Raw genomic sequence first — 12,560 nt, 5'->3', positions numbered from 1 at the left:
ATTAACTAAAGTGCATAAAATAAACGTAAAAGAGAATTGAAATATAAGAGAGAGAGAGAGAAAGAGTAGAGTATTGACTTCACCGCTATCCGCACATCAATGGTTAATCATATTTAATTAGAGAAATTCATTCTATGCATGCTATAAATAAACAAGAAATTACCATATTAAAGCATAAGTATAATCCATCTTCGGTTGGCACGGACCGTCCACCTAACCACTAAGATGCGGTACGACCCGTCTTCCCTAGGCATGGATTAGCTACTTCTTTAATAGGATACATACAATCAATGAAAAAGTATAACCCATCTTCGGTTGGCACGAATCGTCTACCTAAATTACACTAAACTAGGGTGTAGTACGATTCGTCTTCCCTAGGCATGGCCTATCTAATCCTCTTGATCATATGTCAATTAAACCCGTTGTATAATCATCATTCTCATAATCACAGAAAATAAGAATGATTTGAGTTCAATAAATGTAAAAAGCTTTCTAAGACAAGAAAAGAATTCTACCAATATTGATTATGAATTGAAGAACAATTGCATTAAAAGATGAAGAACAATATCAAATTGTAGCAATTCTCATAATTATACAACCAACATGCATAAACTAAAATTCTCTAAATTAAAATACAATCAAATCATTGTGCTTGGATAGGGCTACATCAATACCCTACAAAGATTTTTAGCCGCTCATGAAGTTGCTGCAATGGCCTCTTGCCATTATTACTTCTCTTCAACTCTTCAAGCCTTCAAGAAGTTTTTCTCTGAATTTGTTCTAGGTAGCAGTGTGTCTTTCTTCAATGTTTAGAGGCCTATTTATAGAGATTAGGAGAGGCCTAGAAGCTCTTATAATTCCAGAAAAATCGTCTCTTGAGTCTTCTTGTCCAAGTAGGAGATTGAAACTTCAATCCAAGTAGGAAAAATATTCCAAATTCGGCCAGAATTGCGGTCCTTTATTGCGAGGAAATTTTGATATATTAAACGTCCGAATTTGGGAAAGCCTATTTCTGACATTTTTGTTTAATTTTTAATTATCTTTCCAACGCTACCAATTTTATTTCAATCCGATGTCTGACGCAAAAGTTATGATTCAAACACTGAGACATATGCAGAATCCAAATTTGAATCCAATCCGATTTTTGACTCTTAGTAGAGAAATTCCGATTTAATCCTTCACTTGATTTTATTAAACTTAACCACATCATATAGGTATTCTATTATGATTGGTTAAGCTTAAACATATCTTCTAGGTCTTCTCAAAGTGTGCTTTAAGCCCAAAATTAATGGAATTAATTGCATCTTTATTTAAAACCTGAAAACAATAAAACAACACAAAATCAAACAAATAACAATGCTAAGGAATTAACATATATAAGTTAAGGGGCTTGAATGTGTAACATTCAACGCTTATCACCCTCACTTATTCATTATTTCTTCATTTTCTTTCTGAGATATGTATCGCCTGTTCATTCTTCATCTTCGTTCTTTCTTCATTCTACTTGTACAGTAATGAAGAGATGGAGATGCAAAGATTTGAAAGAGTGTTGAAGAGATGAAGAGCTGCTGCGTTGAAGCCTAAAGGACCATGGTGGAAGCATCTAGAAGGCACGTGGCGGAAGCTGAGAATTGAATGGGCACTAATGTTTTACAGCTGTAAACTACAGACGGTTTGAAAATATGCGTTAATCCTTCGGATTCCTTTCTCATTGGTTTTGCATCTGTAAATGGAAGTATTAAATGCTCCCTTAAATGGATTATGGAATTATTACAGAGACTTTTCCATTTCTAGAGAGACTTTTCCATCTTTGGAAATGGAATTACTACTTATTAATTAATGCTCATGTGCGTTTGGTTAATCCTTTGGATTTCTTTCTTATAGGTTTTGGCAGTTTTACATCTATAAATGGAATTATTAAATGCTCCTTGTAATTTGTAAATGGATTATGGAATTGTTAGTTTATTACAGAGAGACTTTTCCATTTCTAGAGAGACTTTTCCATCTCTGGAAATGGAATTACTAATTAATGCTCATATTTTCCATCTCTGCAAAACATTTTTTTCCTTTTGTCTCTTTTCATTTTCTCTTCATCTTCTTCATTTTCTCCAAACCTTGGCCATTGCCGACACAAATCTATTCATTGCCGATGTATTCCTCAGCTTGAAGTTTGAGATGAGAGAGGTCATTGGTCAAGTGATTATAGAGCCTGTGTTAGGCACCAATTCATGTATGTGGAATCAGTATTTATAGTGAGAAAGGCAGAGGGAGTATGAGGTACTTGGTAAGCATGGTCAAATCTGTTGTAGCACTTAGCAACAGTATGACCCATTCTGAGACATACTTGGCAAGTGGGCCTATTAGAGGGAGGAACCCAAAAAATGAGGAAAGGAGCCACGACCCCCACACCCTCTTCCACGACTACATCCATCAGAGAAACTATAGGATGAAGAGAATTGATGTTGTGGCTCACCATGAGAGATGAATTGGCATTGAGTTACATGGACGAACAAGGTGGCCAAATCAAGGACAACATGGTGTCGTTAAAGATGGTGCTTAAAGGTGAGCAAATGGGCATAGAGATCTTCCACATAGAGACTCCAGACAAGTTGTGAGTGAAGCAACCAATGGATCAAATTAAGACGTGAGTCTTGCTAGGATATAGCAAGTTAACTAAGATTTCTTAATGGGTTCTTCAATAGCAGCCAAAATATTGGATAAGTGCTAAATTTTCTAGAAATAATCAGCCATAGAGAGGCTACCTTTCTTCATTTTAGTCAGTTGGAAGCGAGTTTGCATAACACAGGCCATAGATTCTGTAATAATTACGACCCCCTTTCGAGGGTAGAATAGTCTTTATGACCTATGAGAATGGATAACTAGACGGGAATAATAAACACCTGATTTTTTTTTCATATGAAATTTTATTTCTTGTTATTAAATAACCGCTTCTATATTTTACTATAACACCTGCTTTTAAATTTAATAAAGTTATATCAATTTAAGTTCCACTTTTATATTTTATATTTATATTAAAATATGAGGACCAGATTTTATATTTTTAAATATGAAATATTCAATTTTATTATTATTAAAAATACTTGTTTTAATACATAAAACCCTAGCAGCCAAAGAGTGAAATCCTACTCCTATAAGTAAATATTTTCGCCGTCACTCTCATTCCTCACCTCAAAACACTTTCAAGCCGTCTCTCTCTCTCTCTCTCTCTCAACCGTGCGTAAGGTATGGAGGAATGGCCTTTTACCCATCTTTGTCTCTTGTCTTTAATCTCTGTTGCAGGCATAACACAACATGGCATAACTTTCTTTTCTTTTACTACAGAAGTGGAATACTACATTGGTTTGCATGGTGTACTTTTTCTATCTCTTTTGTCTTTCTCCATATACCAACGTCACATGGCTTTTTATCTTATTTTATTGTCTTCCTTTTCTATTTTTTTTTTTTTTTAATTAATGTACTGTAGCAGTCAACTGAAGATTTTTCCTGCATCTTCTTTTTGGGTCTGAACCACAGCACCGTCCTCTCATCCCTTTTCACATATTTTGATTTTTTTTCTTTACAGCCCATACCTGAATTATTACTGTCTCTTTATTTTCTTTTCATTATAATTATTGTACAGTAGCCGGTTTTATCAAACTTGTAGCAGACATTAATTGGTTGTCTTTCGTCTCCATTTTTCTATCAACGTACCGCATACCTCCATATCAGAATTACTTTTCCCCTTGTAATTGATGTGATATATATATATATATATATATATATATATATATATATAATTTTTTTTTCTTTCTCTTCTCCTGTACCATAGCATGATACCACTTGACTAATTGCTTTACCCTCCTTTTCTTTTGTCCTTTTTCTTGTCTATAGCAAGTCATGAGAAAGTCAACATGCATAAAATTAATATTTTTTTTCTTATTCTTCTCTTTTTCCTATCACCACCGAGAACCATTGTGAATATATATATATATATTTTTTTCTTTTCTCACCTTGTCTTGGCCGAACTCAAATTCAGATTTGTTGAATTATGGAATTCTCTCCCTTTTCAATTCAACCGGATGCTGTTTTGGGGAAATTATAAATTGTTGCTTATTTGGTTTTGTTTCTTTTCTTTTACTTACCTGTTGCCATAAATTCTTCCACAAAGGGATGTGTAATCCTGAAAATTCTATCTTGATACAAAGTAGTTTAATGTAAATATCCAAACCTTCTTGTAAATTTTTAAAAGAAATCATGGATCATTTTTATAAATCATTTTTATTAAGGGTATAGTTTGTGATATCGGAATTTATTTAAACTTTATAATTATAAAAGAAAATATTTCTGATGACAAATATCTTTATTAAGTCGTATTTCTAATGTCAATAAAAGAAATCGTGTTGTTACTTATTTAATGATTTAAATATTATTAGAGTAATTAATGTCTTTAAACATATCTAGAGAATCCATTCTCGGTAGGTTAGCAAGATGAATCTTAGTGGTGTTAGTGTATAGTTTAGTGACTAGCACGAGGTATTAATTTATTTAAACCTGTACCAGGTGATTAGCTAGTCGTCGAGATAATCCAACAACGTACTGCGCCTAGAGATGTAAGGGATCCTCTACCCCTTCTCAAATTGTTTTATGTCATATTACTTTATCCTTTTATTAGCATATTTGCAATTAATTGTTCTTGTTCGTATTTCAAATTATATTGATGCATGAATGACTGTTTTTAAAAAAATAGTTTTGAGATGAAAGTTGTCGGTATAAATGTTATTCTTGAAATCAGAGTTTTAAGAGAAGCTTTGGTTATTAAGGATTTTCTAATTGTTAGTAAATCGCTTAGTTGGTTCTCGAGACGGGAAGTTACAGCTTTTTGAAATTAATGAGAAAAGGAGAGCAAAAACCCTCCCACACGTTGCCTCAAGAGTTATCAAAGAAATAAGAATAATTTATGAGAATGAGATTTTTATAAACGAGCCACGTCTGTGGAGGAGACTATTATTTTGGCCCCAGAGATATTCACAGAGATTTACAGAGTTTAAGCTCGGTACCGTTGCTTGGATGGAAGTGCAACCGCTGAAGGACTTAGAGAAGACGGTAATCCATCCCTATATCATGCTAAGTGCACTTCAATTAATTAGCTGACGGGGCAGGCCTGTGGTCACAGTTTACCTGCCTGAGGTCGCAGTAGACCGTGCAACCCTAGTACACAGGGCGTAATAGTGTACATGGGCCCTAAATGAGAAGTTTATTTCCCAACCAGTAATTTTATGCTTTACGAAAAATGCCAAACTTATATTTTGTATTATGGAAATTTTTGATTCCAAAGTGTGTTTTGAATACCCGTTTTGAAGAAAATAAATTTAACTCAACTGTTTTATGATAGAGGGTTACCTTACTGAGCATTTCTCGCTCACCCCTTATTTTGTTTTGTTTTCAGGTTATGAACAGAGAAACCTAAGCGGCCGGGATGGGATCTAGGCTAGCAGTAGGATATTACTTTTCTGTTACCTTAATAAGTGCACTTGCACCATAAATTCAGTTTCCTTTGCATTTTCATTTATTGTATCAAACATTATTACTCTTTTCGAAATAATCGCTTCCGCATTTATTGAAGCTCGGAGTTTTAAAATTATTTTTTTAGTAATTTGCTTAATTCAACATATTAGCTAGGTTACCTAATAGACCTTATGAATCTTTGCGGATTGGTGTTTGATAATGGATGAACCGAACCCTTATCGGTTTGGGGGCGTTACAGATTCCAAAGCAAACATCTTTTCGAAAAGAAACTATACATCTCGCGAGGTGGAGATGCTCACAACATGGGGTAACACATCGTTTGTGAGTGTGGGGATAAGAGCACTAAGGACAATTTTGTCTAGATGATACCATATGGTATAGTCTGGATTTTTTATTTGCACAAAAGAGCAGGTTTTTGTGGTAATGGTAGAGATGAATTTGGGAGGACACGACACCTCACCTGTAACAAAACCATTTAATTCATTCCCCTCAAGATAAGGAACAATTTGGGTGCGCTAGATGGGATAGTTTTCACGTGAAAGTTTCACTTGAATATAGTGATAAAGGGAATGTAAGTTGGTAAGGGCTGTTTAGGAGATTTAAGAAATGGAAGAAGTGGCAGAAGATGAAGAAGCCATGAAATCATACGTATGTTTATATTAGCTCTGATACCGTATAAGATTTCTCAAATGTATTGCTTAATCAGCTCAATTGATTCATTGGGTGTTGGTTGTATTTATAATGAAAAGATTTACAAGATGAACTCAATCAGTTCAGTGAGATAATTACAATATTTGAATACTTTACATTCTAATCATTTGCACTCTATCATGAATGTAGAGTGTGTTGTCCAAGATGTTAATTTAAGTGTTAAAAACATGAATTAGAGTAATCAAGTGATTAATTAGGTAAAATGAGGTAGAAAAACATGTAGGAAACATTTAGAGTTGATTTTCTAAGTTGTATGTCCGGAAGGACCCATTCGGTGTTTGGAGGAGTTGGGCAGAAAACTCATGTCCGCTACCATGTCCGGACAGTCTACGGATAGGACTTCCCGTAAGTCCTAATATTTACGTGCGTCTAGATAAGCCTTCCAAAGAGTTTATGTCTGCTTTCGCGCACACGTGTCCGGATGGGCCATTTACATGTCCAAACAGGCCGCATTTTAAAACATCAATGAGCTCTTTTTAGCTCATTTCTCTCTCTCTCTCTCTCTCTCTCTCTCTCTCTCTCTCTCTCTCTCTCTCTCACGAATTCTCTCTTCTCTCTCCTAGGGTTTTGAGACAAAACCCTAGGTTTCAGTAGATTGAAGCTTTCAAACTCAAACCTGACACCGGATTCATGATCCTCAGGGTAGAATCTACGTTTTCATCGATTGGTTTGAGGTAAATTTGAAAATCCTAGTTCCTCTAGATTTTGTATTAATTTTTGAGAGTTTGAGTTTGATCTCTCAATTTTATCTAGGTATTGTGTATTTTGGAGTATTCTAGACAACTTCCAAGCGTTGGGTTTCACTTTTGGTGAGAAATCAAGATAAGACCCAAAACCCTAGTTTTTGTCAAAATGTTCTAAATTAGCAATTTATGTGTCTAACCCGAAAATAATCTTGATGGTTTTTGTTTTTAGTGAATTGATTGTCAAATGGAACTCTAGGAATTTATGAGCTTTCCATGGATTTTAGTTCTTGAGCAATTCAAGAACTAAGTGGGGATTTAAAGTTAGAAATGTTATGTGTTAGAATTAATGTGTCATCACAATGTATTGTACAGTGATACATTGCGTGGCATATGAAAATGATTCATTCATAGCCGAATTGTCAAGCAGCCAAAGTAAGTATTCAACTCACCAAGAAAAGATACTATGTTTTATGTGATTTTAGAATCTTACAAAATGTTATATTTGCTTAAACCCAAGCATATGATATTTTGTGGTAATATATGCTTTTATGAATTCTTTCGATACTTTGAATTATTTTGAGATAAGTATTGATGATGGTTTAAGAGATTTAAAGTATGATTTATGGAAATGAGAATGAGATTTATGATGAGTAAATGATTTCATGAAATGTTTATAGATTTATGAAAGTGATATGTTGTTGAAAGAATGAACATGAAAGAAAAAGTATTATAAGTTTTATAGCATGAAGCATGAGCATGATTATGTATAAAGAGATTAAGGAGCCAGAGTTGCCTCTATAATATAATGTAAAGGCAGCTAAAGTTGTCTCCAATAAGAAAGTAAAGGGAGCCGAAGTTATCTCCATAATGAAGTATAAGAGCCGAAGTTGCCTCCTATTATGATGATATGCATGGCATGAGTTTATGAAAAGTTTTGATGATGTTTTATGAGGTATTTCATGCTAGATGTATTAATATGCCTATGAGTCTCAATGGGAAATAATATATGTATATTTCTATTCGACTGGATTGCATATGATGATTTAAGCGATGTCATGTTTAGATGTACTTATATACTTGTATTCTCCAAAGTAGTGGAATATTTGTATACTTATATAACCAAGTTATGATGTCATTGATTTTCATGTTTGGATATGCATGTATACTTGTATTCATCAAAGTAGTGGAATATTTGTATGCTTGTATAACCAAGCTATGAGGTCATTGATTTTTATGCTTAGAAATACCAGTATGCTTGTATTCCCCGAAGTTGTAGAGTCTTTTATATGCATATAGCTGAGTATTATGTCAATGTATGGTGGCATATGGTTTCATGCTTAGATATGCTAATATACTAATGATCCCCAAAGTTGTGGAAAGTTGGTGTACGAGTATATCTTGGTTATGAAGTCATGTGTTCCCGTGCTTAGATATGCCCGTATACAGGAAATTTCCCGAAGTTGTGAAATGCTTACATATGAATATAGTCGAGTCTCAAGACTTATTTACATATATACGATTTTACATGTCTAAACAAGCCTATGTTTACTTTATCAGCTACGAAGCGTTTTAAAAGGAAAACATCAAGTTAATAGTAACTATTATGGTAAAGGTAAGGTAGAAAAGAAAATAGTTGGCTCATTCCAAAACTTAGCTAGTTTTATTCTACTGAGCTTGTGGACTCATACTTCCACATATGCAGACGTGGCTATCATCACGACTATGTAGATGTTGATGCTTTGACTGCAGGTACCGCTGATGTCGATTAAGACCCAGTGGCTTTATATTTGGGGTACTACGACTGAAACTTATCGCGACGGTTGTATGTGTCGAACTTGAGGATAGTCCATATTTTTGTATAGACTTTTGAATATGGCTTGTATCGCATGTGACACATATTTTGTATAGCCATTATTTGATGTAATTAATGTTTGATTAAGTCTTAAACAGATAGACAGATGTATGGCTTTGATCTTGTATTTACTTATCTTAGTTATAAAATTTAGTTTCCACTGCAATTGTGTATCTCTGATATATTATGCATATGTTATGAGATGTATTAGGTTGATGCTGGCTTAATGAATAATCGTCATGCTACTGTGGTGATTCCATTTTGTATTAAAAAAATGGGTTGTCACATAGAGTTTGAGTTTGAATGTGAGTAAAAGTTTGGTTGTTGATTGTTCATTGAGTCTTCAGCAGGAATAGATGATGTATGTGCGTTGTTGAGTGAGGATAAGTATGTGTGTCAATAGGCCTTTCTCTTATAAAGGAAAAGGATGCTCTTATGGGGGGGGGGGGGGGGGGGGGGGATTTGGTTTTTTTATTTTTTATTTTAAAAAGAAAACAACTAACATGGATGAGTTCCAACCTTTTGAAAATTTCTGTAAGTATTACATGAGTTCTTTTCTCTGTTCATAGGAAGTCCATTCACGGTGGAGGGTTACGAGTAACTCTTCCTCTGTTAAACCCTTATATGTTGTATTTATTTCCTTTTGTGTGGGCTAACGAGCAGGAGATGGGTGATTTTATAAGCATTATGGGTCCTTTTTCAATTAGTAATTATCCAAATGGGTTCCACTTATAAACTATTTTTTCCTATTCAGCTCCATAGTGCCATTTCCCCCCTTGATATTGCGTAGGAGAAAAAAAATGAAAAACTTTCTTTTGTGTGGACTTGTATAATCATTTAGTTTTTTGGACCCATAATGAGTTAGGTCAAATTTTTTTGGAGTTGGTCAATTATACTTCTTTGACCATTTTATAAATTTTGAGAAGGAAGAGGAAACATAATGAAGTCTATAATCCATTTTTATTGGCCGATTTTTTGAATTAGTCTTTCACACATAATGAAAATGAATAAAGGAGTTGACATTGGGTTGTGTAAGTTGGATTCATTTTATAGTGATATTAACTGACTTGATTGAAAGAAGACCTGTAATTAATGCTTATAAACTCATCAATCTCCATGCGATGCATCCGTCAGAGCGGAGAGACATCGTAGAGATGAAAAGTTTATCCTCAAATAATGGAGGTACGTTATTCTCTCATACTTGAAAGAGCAAATTTATTTCATTTAATTCTAATGTTATAAACTTCCTAAAAAAAATTGAAATAAGTTTATGTGCCTTGTAAGTTACAAACCATGATCCGTCTATATGCAGTATGCTCCTATGGTACCCGTAATATGCGGAAGTATTGACGTAATTTCATAGAGTCATTCGGTCTGAATGCTACATGAAGAACATAAGCCAGATTTTAGTCAAAAAGTATGCTAAAATTTAGGCTGCCCATTTGTGTTCGCTGTTGGGTTTAGGTTGGGTTAACTTACGGGTCAAATTTGTTAACTATAACATGATTCATTTAAATAAATAGGTAACATGACACGATTTGCATAACTTTTTTGGTAAACAAGTCAAATTGGGTTGACCCAACCCGACCCACACTACCCATTTAATAAATAGATAGTGTTGGGTTGATCCAAACACGACCCGTTTGACCAATTTTGACGTGTATATGAATTTAAATGGCAAAAAAATAAAAATTAATTTATATGAACTTTAGGGTTTTGCTTTTTAATTGTGAAAAAAAAAAGGGGAAACTTTACAAAACCCCCCATAGTCTTCCACTCGTTTAGAAATGACACCCCTAAAGTTTAAAAAATCTTAATTTCATCCCTCAAACTTTTAATTTTATGTAATGTCCCACATCCGTTAGGATTAGGCGTTAAATTCCAAAGGTTTTATAAAAATAAAAAAATAAAAAAATAAATTAAAAATAAATTAAAAAAAAAAAAAAAGAAAAGAAAAGAAAAAAAAGACCCTCATTTTTGTTTTTTAAAAAAAATTGAAAACCATCGGTAACAAGATGACCCACTACCATGGGGTTAGCATAGACACAGCCACACCCACAGCGGGGTCACACTGTGACCCAGCTGTGGGTCAGTCATGACCCAGCAGTGGGTCAGTCATGACCCACTGGGTCACCTTGACCTAGCGTGGGTCCTTTTATTTTTTAAAAGAAATTATGTTTTTTTTTTGTTTTTTTATTTTTAATATGAAATTATGGGTAAATTTAAAATTTTATAAAAGTTTCCGGGGGCATAAAAGTAATTTTATTCTTTTTGCTATCTGATTTAACACATAAACCTAACGGATGAGGGATATTGCATCAAATTAAAAGTTCGATGAGTAAAATTGAGAGTTTTTTTTAAAAAAAAAAGTTTAAAATAATCATTTCAAAACGAGTGAAAGTTGATGGAGATTAATAAAGTTTCAAAAAAAAAAAAAACAAATCTAATTTTATTTATAGTGATTATGCAAATCACCCATGGATTAAGTGAATTGATCCGAGATTGACCCGTTTATTAAATGGGTTAATTCGGGCGGTCCAAAATTAATGCAAACCCGATTATATAAAACTATAGCTTATTAATTTTGTATTAAATTCGTGTAAAAAATTAAACCTCAACATAATGTTAAAGCATAGCGCCATGGTGTCCGCTGTACGTCAAAATGTCTGGGTTGAACTTATTTGTTTCTCACCCACGAGGATCTCCTTTGACAATGCTTTCCCTCTAGATCGAGTGTAGATCGAGTAAGCTTTGTTTAGAATTCATCCCTGTTTTCAAGGGATCGATGGGAATTGACAATATATATATCGCTTCACCCATCACATGCATGCACCTCCTTCAACTCCTTAATTTACGTGCATGATTTCAACATATTTTACTCCCCCATTAGAAAACGTACACTGCTACCATCACCCATGGCGGCATGCATTCTTTGTGAGTTTGAGGACATGCAACGGTAACCCCACATACTTATGAAGAACAACCGCTAGCTGCTCCATGTCCTTGCCTGTCACTCTTAATTTGCTACACACACACACACACAGAATTAATTCTTTTTAGGTTGCCTTTAATTACTGCAAGTTAATTACTTATATCTATTTTATTGGAAACTTTAGTGGCCGGAGAAACATAGATGGTCAAAGATTCTGAAAAGGGAAGATGTGTACTCGATCTAAAAGAAAAGAAGCTTTTGATGGCATCACATGCTTGCTTTTGCCACACCCATAATTCATTTTTAGATGATGATTTTGACTGTCATCATTCATTTTTACATGCTAATTTCAGTTTAGTCAAAAGGGTTTTTTTTTTTTTCAAGAAAAAAAAATGGGGTATCTAATATCACCACCAATTAGAAGGCAAAGTGTGTGGACTCAATGCATGTTTTACTTTATTAGAAGTCTTGTGTATTAAGTTTCGCCCTTTGAGTAATATTAATATGAATGATTAATTATTGATCGAGCAAATAGTCCTATAATTAATGACAAAATGTATTGCACTTCAAAAGTTTATCAGCAGGCGGTTAATTTGTCTTTAGAGCAAAAAAGAAAGAGATGCATTTGACGCATTCTAACCTAAATTTTGGGTTGAAAACCGGCTTATTAAAATTATACTTAAGTCATAGAAGACACTTAAGTACTATATGAACGGCAAAAGATAGAAGTTATATATGCCGCTTTTTATATAATAAATTAATTAATTCTAAGGTTTAATTAAGACTATTATTTTAATCATAAATACTTGTTGTTTTCATCTTAAGAAAGAAAAATAAAATTCATGGTATCTAG

Source organism: Alnus glutinosa, chromosome 5 (assembly GCF_958979055.1).
Source record: "Alnus glutinosa chromosome 5, dhAlnGlut1.1, whole genome shotgun sequence".
NCBI lineage: Eukaryota > Viridiplantae > Streptophyta > Magnoliopsida > Fagales > Betulaceae > Alnus > Alnus glutinosa.
This window is presented reverse-complemented; position numbering follows the sequence as displayed.